The following is a 17,414-nucleotide window of genomic DNA, read 5'->3' as shown; positions in this document are numbered from 1 at the left end:
TTCGGATTGCGAACATTCGCGGAAACATTTTCAAACCATCCGTCCGTCACTAATTAGAGGCAGACAATTTGCTTTTTTTTTTTTTTTTTGTAACTGTCAGGCATAAAATAAAAAAATCAAGTAATAAGCTTGCTAACCAGGCAATCCAAAAGTTACTGAGGGAGTCGGGGGATATTTGTGCCAAACGCCTCACCATGGCCGCAGGGCCGTAACTACAGGGGAGCACCGAGCTGTGGGGGCCCCCCGACTACTAACCCTCCCTTCCTCTGATACAGGGGACTATACTTCACATCAGGTGTTTTTGTGGCTACACTTGTTATGGGTGAAGATCATAATGGGCACACTTATTATATGATCTTTGCGTGATGGGCCTTAGGGCCGTGAAGGGCACCTAGGGGAGGGGTGTGAACATTGGGGCGGGCCCAAAGTTTCCATGAATTAAAGTTACGCCACTGGGATGGCCACGTTCAATAAGAGGAGGGACAAGCTCGTGTTGGATTTCTTTGGAGGGTCTACAAGTGTCAACAGTGGTCCGAAGAACAGCCTGGAAAGCCTCTACAGGATCCAGAGACATCCCTCTTAGAGAAGTATGTTGTTGCAGGAAATAAGTATGGCAGCCTCCATATTACTCTCACCTCGGGTTCACTTTAAAGTGAACCTCCAGACTAAAAATCTACTTAGCAGCACTGAAAAGGTTTGGTGTTTCTTTAACAGTTTCACAGCATCAGAATTTTGTTTCATTTACCAAAGCATCATTTTTGCTGCATTTTTACCTACGCTCCCATCCATGAAAGAAAAAAAGCCCGAGCTTCGTTTCCCTGATGCTGTGCAGAGCATGATGGGATTTCCTCTGTTGTTGTTCACGTTGCCTAGCAACTGGAGAGGTGCTCAGGACACGGGACAGTTGGAACTGTATCATTCTCCCGGTCACCTCCTTTCAACCAAAAAGATGGCTGCCATCATGAAATCAAACATTTGCCTGTTAACCTCCCCGGCGTTATGATTTATTGCGGCGCACGGCCGCGGGAGGGTTTTTTTTTTGCCTAATTTTTTTTTTAAACATGTAGCTAGCCTAGCGCTAGCTACATGCTTTCCCCCTCCCTGCGGCGTTAGCCCGTACGCTTCGATCGCCGCCGGCGCATAATCCCAACAGGAAATCCAGTTCTGAACGGGATTTCCTGTATGGGCTTCCCCCGCCGCCATGGCAACGATCGTGATGACGACATCGACATGTGACGTCAGGGGGGGTCCCGATCCACCCCATAGTGCAGCCTGGCGGTGCTTGGCCAGGCTGCGCAAGGGGTCTGCGGGAGGGGCCCTCTTTCACGCCGGGTAGCGGCAGATTGGCGGCGGCGATCGCAACAAACACGCAGCTAGCAAAGTGCTAGCTGCGTGTTTGAAAAAAAAAATTATGCAAATTGGCCCAGCAGGGCCTGAGCGGCACCCTCCGCGGCGGCATAGCCCGAGCTCAGCTCGGGATTACCGCCAAGGAGGTTAATTTAAAACAGGGTGGGTAAGAGATTATATTACCTATGTATTTTAATGAACATAACTAATGTAACTTAATGACAGTATGTTTGTTTAGGCTGGAGTTCCTCTTTAATGTCGACTGAGGTTCACTTTAAAAAGGCAATCTGCTGCAGATGAGCTGTATCGTGGGAGAGCGACCTGCACAGCGTTTCTGAGATGTGTGCTTTTCTCTTTGTTTAATGTGAAATACAGATTGCATCTAAGCAGGGGTTGTATTATCTTTTGTTTTAAGCCAGCGAATGAAAAGCTCAGCATTCAGCTGTAGAACAATCTGGGTTACTTGGATACCGGCGTGTTTCTACCTGTATACGGCTGGTGTCTGGCTGTGAGGCTTTCATTACTTTGTATAGTATCGGGAGCTCAGCACATTTCCGGATCTTCTAAAGCAGTGCTGTCCAACTTCATGGGCATGGAGGGCCATTTTTTTTTCAGACCCCATGGTGGAGGGCCGAAGGTTCTTGCTAGAGCCGCTGCCCCCCCCCCCCCCGGAAAAAATGCAATTAAAGGATAATTAGATTGGCAGCGCTTTTCACAAAATGCAATTTAAAATAATGGTGAAGTACGCGCGCCAGAAAACACGAGGGTACCATTGAGCGGCGCGCGTAGCGCGCCGCGCCGAAAAATGGGTGTGGCCATGGACCAGAATGCGGGTGTGGCCACGGGTGGAGACAAATTTACATGAACTTAGCAATGTGGGACATTAGATTAGGATAGTGGTGGTGAACCTTTTGGAGGCCGAGTGTCCAAACTGCAACCCAAAAGTCACTTATCGCAAAGTGGCAACAGCAATTTAAACTACATACAAACGTTTTAACTCATACATGAACATTATGGAAAATCCAAGTTGAAAATAAACTGTGAAGATAAACAATTTCATCCATCCTACTCCTGAAAAATGTGGGTTTTTTTTTAGAACCTCCCAGTTTTATTTTCCGTTTTAAAAAGCTAAAAAAGTAGGTTTAATGCTATTGTCTCATGATGACGATTCAGCTTTTCCATAGTCTCACAGTTCGCAATCATGTGACCCCCAACAAGACAAATTCAGCAATCATGAGGCCCCCAACAAATCATGAGGCCCCCAACAAGACAAATTCAGCAATCATGATGCCCCCAACAAGACAAATTTAGCAATCATAAGGCCCCCAAAAAATCATGAGGCCCCCAACAAGACAAATTTAGCAATCATGATGCCCCCAACAAATCATGAGGCCCCCAACAAGACAAATTCAGCAGTCATGAGGCACATAAATAGACAGCATTTCACATAAATAAGCAGAATGCCCCTTTAGTGACAGGTGCCCCCCACTTAGATAGTGACAGGTGCCCCCCACTTAGATAGTGACAGGTGCCCCCCACTTAGATAGTGACAGGTGTCCCCCCCCAGTTAGATAGTGACAGGTGCCCCCCCAGTTAGATAGTGACAGGAGCCCCCCCAGTTAGATAGTGACAGGTGCCCCCCCAGTTAGATAGTGACAGGAGCCCCCCCAGTTAGATAGTGACAGGTGACCCCCCAGTTAGTGACAGGTGCCCCCCCAGTTAGATAGTGACAGGTGCCCCCCCAGTTAGATAGTGACAGGTGCCCCCCCAGTTAGATAGTGACAGGTGCCCCCCCAGTTAGATAGTGACAGGTGCCCCCCCAGTTAGATAGTGACAGGAGCCCCCCCAGTTAGTGACAGGAGCCCCCCCAGTTAGATAGTGACAGGTGCCCCCCCCAGTTAGATAGTGACAGGTGCCCCCCCAGTTAGATAGTGACAGGAGCCCCCCCAGTTAGATAGTGACAGGTGACCCCCCAGTTAGTGACAGGTGCCCCCCCAGTTAGATAGTGACAGGTGCCCCCCCCCCAGTTAGATAGTGACAGGAGCCCCCCCAGTTAGATAGTGACAGGTGCCCCCCCAGTTAGATAGTGACAGGTGCCCCCCCAGTTAGATAGTGACAGGAGCCCCCCCAGTTAGTGACAGGTGCCCCCCCAGTTAGATAGTGACAGGTGCCCCCCCAGTTAGATAGTGACAGGTGCCCCCCCAGTTAGATAGTGACAGGTGCCCCCCCAGTTAGATAGTGACAGGTGCCCCCCCAGTTAGATAGTGACAGGAGCCCCCCCAGGTAGATAGTGACAGGTGCCCCCCCAGTTAGATAGTGACAGGTGCCCCCCCAGTTAGATAGTGACAGGTGCCCCCCCAGTTAGTGACAGGTGCCCCCCCAGTTAGATAGTGACAGGTGCCCCCCCAGTTAGATAGTGACAGGAGCCCCCCCAGTTAGATAGTGACAGGTGCCCCCCCAGTTAGATAGTGACAGGAGCCCCCCCAGTTAGATAGTGACAGGAGCCCCCCCAGTTAGATAGTGACAGGTGCCCCCCCAGTTAGATAGTGACAGGTGCCCCCCCAGTTAGATAGTGACAGGTGCCCCCCCAGTTAGATAGTGACAGGTGCCCCCCCAGTTAGATAGTGACAGGTGCCCCCCCAGTTAGATAGTGACAGGTGCCCCCCCAGTTAGATAGTGACAGGTGCCCCCCCAGTTAGATAGTGACAGGAGCCCCCCCAGTTAGATAGTGACAGGAGCCCCCCCAGTTAGATAGTGACAGGTGCCCCCCCAGTTAGATAGTGACAGGAGCCCCCCCAGTTAGATAGTGACAGGTGCCCCCCCAGTTAGATAGTGACAGGTGCCCCCCCAGTTAGATAGTGACAGGTGCCCCCCCCAGTTAGATAGTGACAGGTGCCCCCCCAGTTAGATAGTGACAGGTGCCCCCCCAGTTAGATAGTGACAGGAGCCCCCCCAGCTAGTGACAGGTGACCCCACCAGTAGCGAGCCCGTTACCTCTGGGGCTGGCCTCTCCGGTGTCCCCGCTGGCCTCTCCGGTGTCCCCACTGACGATGCCGCTGCTGCCTCACAGATCAGACCTCACAGATCGCGGCGACTGAAGCAAGCAGAGCGCGCGCATGACACCCGCGCGGCAGAACGTCACATGCGGAAGTGACTAATGATTCACTTCCGCATGTGACGTACTCCGTGCGGGTACCATGCGCCCTCTGTTTACATCAGTCGCCGCGATCTGTGAGGTCTGATCTGTGAGGCAGCGGCAGCGGGGGGACATAGGAGAGGCAGCGGCAGCAGGGGGACATAGGAGAGGCCAGCGGGGACACCGGAGAGGCCAGCGGGGACACAATAAGAGGGAGCAGGCATGGCGCCCATAGCGCAAGCCATGCCTGCATCCCAGGGAGACGAGCGGGCCGCAGCAGGTGGCCTGGCGGGCCGGATGCGGCCCGCGGGCCGCCAGTTGGACAGCACTGTTCTAAAGGAAGGGGGACGGCTAATGTGTTTTCTTTGCTGAAATATTCATCTGCTAACAGACCTAGAGTGACCTCAATGTTACACCCCCAGGTAGAGAGCACAGATCTGCTGCGTTATCAACGGCCTACAGAATACATTACTCAGCAACGCCGGGCGAATAAACAGCTTAGGCATGATAAAATGAATTCAGACTCAGCTGAGGGCTACATGTGATTTAAACAAGGCCGCAATCTTCGATCTGCACAGGAGCTTCTTTTGTCCTCTTTTAGAATCACCTCCTCACATTCACCTGTACAAGATTTCACACGTGCTTCACCCCTCCTCTGGAATCCCCTTCCACAACATATCCGTCACTCTCCAACCCTTTGATATTTTTAAACGCGCCCTCAAAACTCATCTTTTCCGTCAAGCATGCGTTCTACCGCTATCGAAGCATCCTGGGCCTCCATAACACCTGAGCAGTGCCACAGGCTGATTGCCTCCATGCCATGCCGCATTGAAGCAGTCATTTCTGCAAAAGGATTCCTGACCAAGTTTTGAGTGCATAACTGAACATAATTTGAAGGTTGACTTTTTTTGTTTTAAAAACACTTTTCTTTTATTGGTCGGATGAAATATGCTAATTTTTTGAGATAGGAATTTGGGGTATTTCATGAACTTTATGCCAAAATCATCAATATTAAAACAATAAAAGGCTTGAACTACTTTAGTTGTGTGTAATGAATCTAAAATATATGAAAGTCTAATGTTTATCAGTACATTACAGAAAATAATGAACTTTATCACAATATGCAATTTTTTTTAGAAGGACCTGTATAGCAGAATGCAGTAAAGTATTCAGGATACTCACTTTTACAGTGATTATCCTGGTTTCACCATCAAAAACATTTCCTATATCGATATATTCCGATGTAGCCCCGCCCTTCCAGTGATACTTAGCCTAGGCTGATTAGCTAGGCGGAATTCTTCCCCTAGGAATATTTTGTACTGGGCTTTGGAATTCTCAGTAAAAACATTCTGCACCTGACAGGACTAAAGATGTTGCCACCTGGGATACATTTCAGGATGTGAATCAGGGAGAGGAAAGATTTTACAATGTGCAAACACTTAGTTATATTTAAAAACGAAAAGTGCAAAAAAAAAAAATTTTTTTATTTATTATTCATTATGGTATTTTCACTACAATTCCTTGATGCAGTGTGATTTATTAAAGAGGCCCTGTAGTGACATACAGTGGCTTGCAAAAGTATTCGGCCCCCTTGCAGTTATCCACATTTTGTCACATTACTGCCACAAACATGCATCAATTTTATTGAAATTCCACATGAAAGACCAATAAAAAGTAGTGTACACGTGAGAAGTGGAACGGAAATCATACATGATTCCAAACATTTTTTACAAATAAATAACTGCAAAGTGGTGCGTGCATAATTATTCAGCCCCCTTTGATCTGAGTGCAGTCAGTTGCCCATAGACATGGCCTGATGAGTGCTAATGACTAAATAGAGTGCACCTGTGTGTAATCTAATGTCAGTACAAATACAGCTGCTCTGTGACAGCCTCAGGGGTTGTCTAATGCTAGGTACACACCATACAATTTTCTGTTAGATTGTTCTGTTAGATTTACCTACAACATGGAAAAAAGCTATCTGGCAGGTAAATCTAAGAGGAAATCTAACAGAAAATTGTATGGTGTGTACCTAGCATAAGGCCTGGTGCACACCAGAGGAGTTTTTCGGAGCGGTTTGAGTTATTAAATCTGCTGCTAATGTTATCCTATGTGTCTGTGCACACTGGAGCAATGAGGTTTTGTAAAAAACCCCATAGCATTACATTGGGAAGAGCTTTTGAAACCTCTAAAAGCTCTTCCCAATGTAATGCTATGGGTTTTTTTTACAAAACCTCATTGCTCCAGTGTGCACAGACACATAGGATAACATTAGCAGCAGATTTAAAAACTCAAAACGCTGAGGAAAAACTCCTCTGGTGTGCACCAGGCCTAAGAGAATATTGGGAGCAACACCACCATGAAGTCCAAAGAACACACCAGACAGGTCAGGGATAAAGTTATTGAGAAATTTAAAACAGGCTTAGGCTACAAAAAGATTTCCAAAGCCTTGAACATCCCACGGAGCACTGTTCAAGCGATCATACAGAAATGGAAGGAGTATGGCACAACTGTAAACCTACCAAGACAAGGCCATCCACCTAAACTCACAGGCCGAACAAGGAGAGCGCTGATCAGAAATGCAGTCAAGAGGCCCATGGTGACTCTGGACGAGCTGCAGAGATTTACAGCTCAGGTGGGGGAATCTGTCCATAGGACAACTATTAGTCATGCACTGCACAAAGTTGGCATTTACGGAAGAATGGCAAGAAGACAGCCATTGTTAACAGAAAAGCATAAGAAGTCCTGTTTGCAGTTTGCCACAAGCCATGTGGGGGACACAGCAAACATGTGGAAGAAGGTGCTCTGGTCAGATGAGACCAAAATGGAACTTTTTGGCCAAAACGCTATGTGTGGCGGAAAACTAACACTGCACATCACTCAGAACACACCATCCCGACTGTCAAATATGGTGGTGGCAGCATCATGCTATGGGGGTGCTTCTCTTCAGCAGGGACAGGGAAGCTGGTCAGAGTTGATGGGAAGATGGATGGAGCCAAATACAGGGCAAACTTGGAAGAAAACCTCTTGGAGACTGCAAAAGACTTGAGACTGGGGCGAAGGTTCACCTTCCAGCAGGACAACGACCCTAAACATAAAGCCAGGGCAACAATGGAATGGTTTAAAACAAAACATATCCATGTGTTAGAATGGCCCAAAGTTTAGATCTAAATCCAATCGAGAATCTGTAGCAAGATCTGAAAACTGCTGTTCAAACGCTGTCCATCTAATCTGACTGAGCTGGAGCTGTTTTGCAAAGAAGAATGGGCAAGGATTTCAGTCTCTAGATGTGCAAAGCTGGTAGAGACATACCCTAAAAGACTGGCAGCTGTAATTGCAGCAAAAGGTGGTTCTACAAAGTATTGACTCAGGGGGCAGAATAATTACGCACACCCCACTTTGCAGTTATTTATTTGTAAAAAATGTTTGGAATGATGTATGATTTTCGTTCCACTTCTCACATGTACACCACTTTGTATTGGTCTTTCACGTGGAATTTCAATACAAGTGATTCATGTTTGTGGCAGTAATATGACAAAGTGTGGAAAACTTCAAGGGGGCCGAATACTTTTGCAAGCCACTGTACAGTAGAATGCAGTCAATTATTCAGGATACCCTCTTTTACAGTAATTATCCTGGTTTCAGCATCAGGAACACTTCCTGTATCTATATATTGCTGTATATTGGTATGCAGCCCCACCCTGCCCTCCCAGTGATGCTTAGCTATGTGGAATTCTCCTCCCAAAGCATTCTGGGAGACTAGGTATTATTTTCACTGGCTTTGGAATTCTCCGAATCAAACATTTCGCAGATCTGCACCTGGCAGGACTAAATATTTCACCACCTGTGATAAATGTTAGAATGTAAACCAGAGAGAGGAAAAATCTTACAATGGGCAAACACAAAATAAATAATCTATAAATTAATATTATTAAAAAAAAAATAGCAATTTTATTAAAACCCAACAACTTTACTGAGCTTTACAAAGATTCCAATGTAATTAGAATAGTTACGGGAGTTAGCATCAAACGCATACACAGGCCTGCACCGCACACCCACAAGGCACGGACGTTAGTGACCCGCTCACACACCGCCACAATCTGCAGTCTACTAATGAGGACCAAGCAAAGTGAGGACAGACAAAAAGGAGGCAGTATCCTGCAATGGAAGGGACAGTCTATCAATAGTTGATTTTCTAGCTCAGGTACACGACGGAGCATGTCGGCTATGGTGTCTCTGTGGTAGGAAACCAGCGATAGAGTATTGGCTATGGAGCACCGGTTATTGGTAGGCAAAGGTAGGTGTGCTTCATGATAGATGTAGAAAGGGGGGGGTTATTGTTATGCGTAGGTAGGCGTGGTTAATGTCAGATGTAGGTAGGCGTGGTTAATGTCAGATGTAGGTGGGGGGGTTAATGTTATTCGTAGTTGGGTATGGTTTATTTTAGGCATAGGCAGAGGTGATTAATGTTAGATATAGGTGGGGGTGGGAGGTTAACGTTAGGTTGGTTTATGTTAGGCATAGGTAGGTAGGGGTGGTTAATGTTAGAAGTAGGTTTGGAGGGTTAACATTAGGCGTAGGTAGGTGTGGTTCCTGTCAGATGTATGTGGGTGTGGTTCTTTTTAGGCATAGGTAGGTAGGTGTGGTTTATGTTAGATGTAGGTGATGTCAGGCATAGGCTATCATTCATAAAGCATTTCCGCATGCGGAAATGCTTAAAACAGCTGACTTTACCGCACACGTAGCAAAGTCAGGATTCATAAAGGCTCTTTCCGCATGAAAAAAATGACACTACCGAGCAGAGTGATAAATCACCGCCTTGTGCGGTGATTATCGGAACAAATGTAGCAAAATGTTAATTCATAAAGATCACCGCAAGCGGTGTGAGGTCAGGAAGTACCGCTCCCTCTGATGTGGCGATACCAATGTAAGTGAATGGAGACACAGAGACCTCCCAGGCAGCTGCAGTAGAGTGGAACACGGAGAAATGTATCAACTCGGCAGCTTCCGTGTCTCCGCAAGCCTACCGCCAGCCTAGTTCGGGGAATCTCTGCACTGCTACCGCACATGGATACTTTTTTATGAATGCCCACCCAGAAGTCTAAAATACCGGCAGCGGTGTTTTCCCGCATTGATTCCCCTTACCGACAGCTCCTTTATGAATGATAGCCATAGATGGGTAACGATAGTTATTGTTAGATGTACAGTAGGTGAGTGGTTACAGTGAGCCCGAGGTGAGGGAGATATGGAGGGCGCCATATTTATTTCGTTAGTTGCCGGGGAGCCCTGCTGATCTATTTGGCTGCAGTAGTGTATGAATCCCACCAGAAACAAGCATGCAGCTAATCTTGTCAGATCTGACAATAATGTCAGAAACACCTGATCTGCTGCATGCTTGTTCAGGGGCTATGGCGAAAAGGACTGCCAAGAAACTGGTATTGCTTAAAAGGAAATAATTATGGCAGCCTCCATATCACTCTCACCTCGGGTTCACTTTAATTTTAAGCGTAGGTAGGTAGGTAGGCCTTCACACACTTACAGGCCATTACAAACGATTATGTGATGATAGTTTGGTTGCATTCCCGAGTGTCTACTTGTGTCCACCGAGAATCAGAGTCAATCACAAAGCAGCTTGTTCCTCCTCCTTCATAGAATAAAGCACGCTGCTTGGCCAGGAGCCAAATAAGGAGTTAATCAGCTATCTTAAGGCCTGGAACCCACTAGAAAGCGTAAAACGCTATTGCAATCGCTGGCGATTTGCGATAGCGTTTTGCATGAGATTTTGGGAGCGATTTCCCTGCTCCTATACAATTCATTAGAATAGAAACTCTCACAAAATGCTGCATGTCCTGCGATTTCCTTAATCGCAATAACTCTAGTGGAATCAGTTCCATCAATTTATATTGGCAGAGCATTTAGGGAAATCACTAGCGAGTGAAAGGGCTTCCTAAACGCTCAAAAAATGATCTAGTGGGTTCCAGGCCTAAAGCTGGCAACTAATAATTTGGGGCGACAAAGATTTAAAGTGGACATGGGCCTCATCTCATCTCTTTGGATTTTGAAACGCTATAAGAAGCTGGCACAAGTATCAAGGCAGTTCGGAAAAAAAGATCCAGGCACCAGAGGATTGCAGCTTACGTGTTTAATTCACAACGTACATCAAAACAGGCACAAGGGTGTGAGGGGCGGCCTGAGAGCATTTTCACGGGTGTAACCGGCTTCATCAGAAGACAAAGGACCTATGAAGTAGCGGGTTATACCCGTGAAACGCTGTCAGGCCACCTCTCACACCCTTGTGCCTGGTGTGATGCATCTTGAGGATTAAAGACATAAGCAGCAATCCTCTGGTGCCCGGCTCTTTTTTCCTAACTGCCAATAAAGTCTACTATGAGGACGTTGGGGCCACGTTGTATCCCAAGTGAGCTTGCCACATTGAGTGTTAGTCCCTCTTTCCTCTTGGACAAATATCAAGTCACTGCATTTCCTCACAGACCTGCAGCCTTGGTTTTGGGTAGATATATAGGCTGGTGGCAGGCCGCTCCACAGAGCAGACAGCAGCGTACCAATGGGCATGCAGAGAGGACCTATGGGAAAGCACAGGCCTTTTCACTTTTCTTGGTGATCAAATTCAGAACATGTTCGAAATTAACCCGAGTGCCACACCTCAGCACCATTCAGCATTGAACCAGCGGACAGGGTCAGGGGGAGGTTACTTGCGCTCCATGGCTTGTTTCACGTGACCCCATACTTCCTCCTTTAGGCTCTGGAAAGAGGAAGTATTGGCCTCACATGAAATGCGTCATGAAGAGCAAGTAAGGGAACTGATCCTGACCCTGTCCATAGGTTCAATGTTGAATGGTGCTGAGTTGTGGTGCCGTAGTGAATTCCGAAAATGTTCTGAATTGAACACCAACTCTACCGTTCCCTCAGGTTCAGCTTCACTGTGATCAGATTGTACATTGCTATTGTGCAAACCCAATATGCACTTTTTTGGGGGGGTGGGCAGATGCATTGCCATTCATCTTACAGAAGAGCATTTACTCGCTCCTAGGTACGGAGGGACTACCATGGACCTCCACCCATGCTCTACAGATACGCTGCCACTCCAGCAAATCTGAGCCTCAATCTTTCAAGGGGACTATGCATGAATTTTTGAACACCTCCCCCTAAGGGAGGTTTATTAAAGGACCACTATTGCGAAAATCGTAAAATTAAAAGTACATGTGAACGTATACCTTTAAGAGGTACATTTTTCCCAGAGTAAAATGAAGCATACATTTCTTTTCTTCTATGCTGCTGTCACTTACAGTAGGTAATAGAAATCTGTCAGAACAGACAGGTTTTAGACCAGCCCTTCTCCTCATGGGGGAATCTCAGCGGTTTCTTTATTTTCAAAAACACTAAGTAAAATGGTGGTTGCTCCATTCAACTGCCACAAAACTGTGCAGCAAGAACGAGGCTGGCCAGCATATTTGTACAAATTATTTTCAAGGAGTGTCTTTATAAAGAATTATGGTCATGCTTAGAATCCCCCTTGAGGAGATGGGCTGGTCCAAAATCTGTCAGTAATATCAGATTTCTACTATCTACTGTAAAAGACCACAACATATGAGAAAATGAATTTCTGCTTCTAATTTGTATGTGTTTGCGTGTACTTTAAAGAGTAACTGTCAGGCTGCAGAAGCTAATTTAAACCTCTATTCTCCTGTGTTAAACAGTTTAGACAGAAGCCAAAAAGACATTACTAAAGATAAAGATCTCTCTTACATTTAATGTGTGCTTATCAGCACATCTAAGCTCCTAAGGAGGACGCAAGCCGCATTCCATACTGCAAAGCATTCTGGGGCCCTCCCCTCGGCTGCTAAGGAGAAGACGGGATCAAGTTTCAGCAGCTTCTAACGCAGTCCAGCCACAGCACAGATAAATCTCCTGGGCAGATTACTCTGCAGGAGTCCGCTATTGTTCCTAGCCACATGGCTCATTAATATTCACTGCACACTGTGTTATTCTGTATGAGCTCCTCTGATCAGAAGCAGGCAGGACATGACGACACATTTGGCTTCACAAACATGGAACCTGCCATGGGCTGTCAGGAGCATCATTCTCTGCATATACTATATAAAAATTCTGTGAAATCCAAACGTGGACAGTGAAATGCATATGTAATGTAAGTACAGCCAATCTTTAGCTACTGATATATGTGTTTATTTTCTCTGAGACCTTATACCTAACAGCTCCTCTTTAAATTTCATGGTTTTTCGCGAGAGTGGTCATTTAACTGTGTGGGCTGTAAAAGGTGCAGCAGGCACGTACTTATCTACAGGAGGCTGGTCAGTAGGCCTATAGGTAGGCCTCTATTTTCTATCTCCCTGTGCTTCAGAACCACTGTTTTGTCCCTGGTAGTCACGATGCATGCTGGGAAAGGTAGTTCAAATTGATGTGATTGCATCTACTGGCCCCAGATCAATTAAAGGGACACTATCGATTGACATGTTTTCAATTGAGTTAGGAAATGTTTGGGAAGTGCTGCTAAGTGTTGGTGGATACATCTGAATCCTTATCTCTCTGTTTACTGTTATCTAATCCCTTTCACACTTTTCTGATGCCAGTTCTGACTGCAGACTCAGCCATGAGGGGAGGGGTGTTTCCCTTCACAGTGCATCATTAACTGAAGGGGGCTGGAGGAAGCCCCAGGTATGTATGGAACTTTAATTTCATCTGTCTCAGGGTTACTTTGTTACCCAGTAGTACTATACTCTACATATGCACTCTCCACAGAGCTGCAGGGAATCCACTGAGAATGTTGTGCACATTGAACACAGAGGTGTTGTTTATTGCCCATAAACCTGGTTCAGATTGTGCATGAAGAATGTGTAATAGAGGAAGAATCTCCTTATTCCCGTGCAGAGTACCTGCACATCATTCTTACATGTACCCACACTTACATTGCCTAGGGCCTGATAGATGTTCTTTGTTCCGGTCTGTACCTTTTACAAGTACTCTTACCAAGGACTAGTTGTAGTCTATGACTAAAGGGAATAAATATGGCAGTCTCCATATCCTTCTCACTTCAGTTGTCTTTTAAAATTCCTAAGCGTTGGCAGTTAAGAAATGAATTTCATGTTACATACTTTCAATCAACAAGATTGTAATATGCAAATTAGAGGAGTCGGAGGAATCCTAAACTGAGGAGTCTGAGTCTGAGTATTTTTGTACCGACTCCACAGTCCTGGTGCTTTTCTCCTGACGGACTTAAAACCGCCAGAGGTGCCGCCACTAGGGCGCGCTCTATAAGCAATAGCAGTGTAAAGGTGGCCACTAATGATTCAATTTTACCAAATCTATGTAGTAGAAGGGTAAATTGAGTGAATATATTGAGGTAGTTCCCTTATGTTACACAGAATTGGTAAGATCGGCAGAAGAAGATTGGATCATTAGAGGCCACCATAGGGAGTATTGCCCAATGTCTCCTTACTGAACAGGAAGAGCCAAGATTTGAGCCCTGGTCTCCTGTGTCAGAGGAAGAGCCGTCAACCAGTACACCATCCAGCCACTTGGAGGCTTCCATATGGATTGGGGGGGGGGGGGGGGGGCAGAGAAGCCATCCTAGGTAAGTACATGCATGCTGCTGACCAAAGGCCAGCACAATTGACGACTTCAAAAAAATTCTGCACTTAGAAGTACCCAGGTTCTCAGTATACATGAAGTCAATGCGTGGACAGGTTGATTTTCCTAACTAAGCAAAAACCCCACTCTCCAGGTTAGTGACATGCACAGACGGACTGCCCTCATGCATAGCGCCCGTCACCACCACGTTATCAGGCATGCAGCCTTCTCTGCACAGCACCCTGCCTGGCACGTGCCACCACAACACAAGAGTGCAATTACCGGTTGTACAGCAGCGCTGGCAGTCTCTGGATAGGCAAGGCCCTGAGAGGAGGCTATTATCAAAGCATGTCCTCTGAGTAACCTCCCCAGTCTTCAGTCTGGCTCTACAAACATAAAACCACAAGATGAAGAAAGAAATAGCTCGGAATAGAAACAGAACCCATTACTTTATACGGTCTGACTTATACACACACACACACACACACAGAAGGTCACAAGATATTTACTTTTACAGCAAAAGATGTCTGCTCTGTATGAATCAATACTCATAAATGAATTACAGTATAATGTCGTTATAGCAAACTTCAAGGGATCGTGAAAAGTGGTTTACTAGATCAGAAATTGTTCTAGAAATGGCCCAGCATCCCCTGATACATTCTCTGCTGCAAAGGACAAACTCAGTCCTCCCATTGGAAGTACAGTACAAGCACTTGCACATTTGGTGGACTACAAGTTTAAGCATACCTTAGGGCTGCATAGCCAGGCTGGACAAATTGCTGGTATAGTATTCAGGGCACCCTTAAAATTGCAGCCATCACTGAATAGAGGTAGCCACTAACTTCCTGTGAGTGGATCCGATACCACCGCGGGCGGGACTTGCAGCACCAGCCTGAAGAGGGCAGCAGACCATGGGTTTCACACTGACATACGCATGCACTGCCCACTTTTTGCTAAGGCCAGAGTCAGAATCACATAGGGGCCAAAAACATGTTTACTATACCAGAAGTTTTATTATATCAAGGTTTACAATACCACTCGTTTTCCCCATAGAATTATAATGGTGATTGTCCGGCACCTGGAGAGGTAGTTTACTATACCCCAATGATTACTATACCCCAATGTTCACTATACCCCAATGATTACTATACCCCAATGTTCACTATACTTTAGTTTATTATAACGAGATCATACTGTAATATGTGAAGCAAGCAAAGGCAATGGCAGATAAAATACTATGGTCCACATCCAATTAACTTTTTTTTCCTGAGTTTTCTCTCAAGAGGTAAATTTTTATCTTATCAAAAAACAATGTTTCAGTTCCTAACAGTTGAAAAAGTACTAAAAAGTTACATCAAGCTTCTTTTTGGTTAATTTGCTGCTTGGTGGAAAGCTGGGAGCTTTAAAGGTATTTAAGAAATTATGAAAAATATCTCTTTGGAGAAAGGTTAATACAAAATGTAATCCTTGCTGACCAGGATAAGCTCTCTGCCTGGTCTCTTCATGCTGCTCCTCTTCCTCCTCTGCAGAATAGACATGTCTCTGTGGCAACTGACTAGTCACTTCAGCAGGGAAGGAGGGGGAGAAGAGTGAAGAGACCAGGCAGAGAGCTTCTGGCCGGCAATGATTACATTTGGCAACTAGCAGAGATAAGCAGAGCAGTACAAACTTTTACTGCTCTCAGCATTGAAAGTTACTATTTTTACACACAGGGAATGCTTTTAGATGTTATTTTATGTACCAAAGAGTAGGTATTTCAATTTTAGTTTAGGGAGTTTAATCCCACTTAAAGAGGAACTGAAGGGAAAAAAAATTATGATATAACGAATTGGTTGTGTAGTACAGATAATCACTAGAACCTTACTAGCAAAGAAAATATTTTTATTTTCAGTTATAACGTTTTTTTTTGTTTTTTTTATAACATTGCATAATTCTCTAATATTTGCAGTTTACACACTACTCAGCATTCTAAATGATTTTACAGAGCAGGATAGTGAACTTTTGAACTGTTCTCTGCGGGAAAGAAAACAATGCAGTGCCAGACGCTGTGCCAGAGCTCTCTGCGACTTGTGGAGCTCAATGGCTTTTTTGCACTGGAGTTTCCTAACTCTTCCTGTACTGCAAACAATATTAGACTTATGTCTCTGCTCCTAATGTTTTATTTATTAGCTGTACTACACAAAAATCATATAATTTTTTTTCGCTTCAGTGTCTCTTTAAATGCATTGCAGGATTTTTAATAAGCATCCACTCTTCTGGCTACCAAGAACTACTAACTAGGTAACTGGAATGTTCTAAATTCCCTACAACAAAGAAAGGTGAATAACCACTACAAACTAGCAACACAACAGTACAGATATCACTAAAGTGTTTTATTCCACAAAAGGTAATTTTTTACCTTATCAAAAAATAAATGCACCTTCAATGTGACTCAATGGACACAGATTTGCCATTACTGTAGAAGTAGAAAGGGCACATGGCTTCTGAAGCAAAGGGATGTGAAAGCAACGCACATCTACATCAATAGGTCTGAAGTGCACCATATCTCTCTCAAGTAGCAGCTAAGTGGTCTATACTTCTACATAATCAGAAGACAAGCAGTGTACGTCTGCATCAACACCAGCTGACTGCCCGACAATTGTAGAATAGAAGGTCAATGCCAAGTATGTCTACACTCCTAGTACCACTTCACGCCTGACCATATGATGACCTCACAGGTCTACATGCGGCCTCCAGACTACCTGCCTTGACCTTTCTACAGAGGAAATGTTCAGCCAACTTCAGTTTGTTTGGTCAAATAACACTGTATTCTCCTGAGATAAAGCTGCCCCAGGAGGACTGCCCTGTGCCTTTCTTTGTGTCGCCTACAAGGAAATGACGGTGTCTGTCCAGGAGCCGCATGCGCATGATTTGACTAATCGGACGCCAATGTCAAAGCAGAAATGTAGGTACATGGCAGTGCCCAATATTTACAGATTAAGCAGGGTTTTGTATTTCTTCGGTGTGATCTGGGCACCAGTTTATTGCCCTTTTTTTTTGGGGGGGGGGGGGGGCGGTGGGGTGGTGGTGGAGGTATGTGTGTGTGTGTGTGTGTGTGTGTGTGCGCGTGGGGGGGGGGGGGGCTGGGGAATATAGGGTTAAGGGCTAGGCATCAGGACTGGGGTTTGAGAGGGTGTAGGGTGAAGCATTGAGCATCAGGACTGGCACTCTGAGACCTGTAGCAAGAGCTTCTGGGAGCTCAGTCTGGGCAGGAGCGGGAGGAGGTTACTAGCTAGAGATTTCAGAGGCAGAGGAGAGGAGGAGAGGGGAGTGAAGTTTTCACAGG

At 45.7% G+C, this 17,414-nt stretch overlaps 1 protein-coding gene across 8 annotated transcripts in view; it reads right to left on the bottom strand.

Moving 5' to 3' along the window:
* The window catches only part of AP1S2 (adaptor related protein complex 1 subunit sigma 2), a 172,404-nt gene that overhangs the window by 76,252 nt on the left and 78,738 nt on the right, over positions 1 to 17,414 (bottom strand). Inside the window, exon 5 of one of the 8 annotated variants that reach the window (XR_011026562.1) lies at positions 14,372 to 14,475. The exons of the other annotated variants lie outside the window; for them this stretch is intronic. The gene's annotated coding sequence lies outside the window, so the exon portion shown is untranslated. The remainder of the gene's footprint in view (positions 1 to 14,371; positions 14,476 to 17,414) is intronic. 8 annotated transcript variants of the gene reach the window in all.

Source organism: Hyperolius riggenbachi, chromosome 2 (genome assembly GCF_040937935.1).
Source record: "Hyperolius riggenbachi isolate aHypRig1 chromosome 2, aHypRig1.pri, whole genome shotgun sequence".
Lineage (NCBI taxonomy): Eukaryota > Metazoa > Chordata > Amphibia > Anura > Hyperoliidae > Hyperolius > Hyperolius riggenbachi.
The sequence above is the reverse complement of the archived record's forward strand: the minus strand, read 5'-3'. Positions and strand labels throughout refer to the sequence as shown.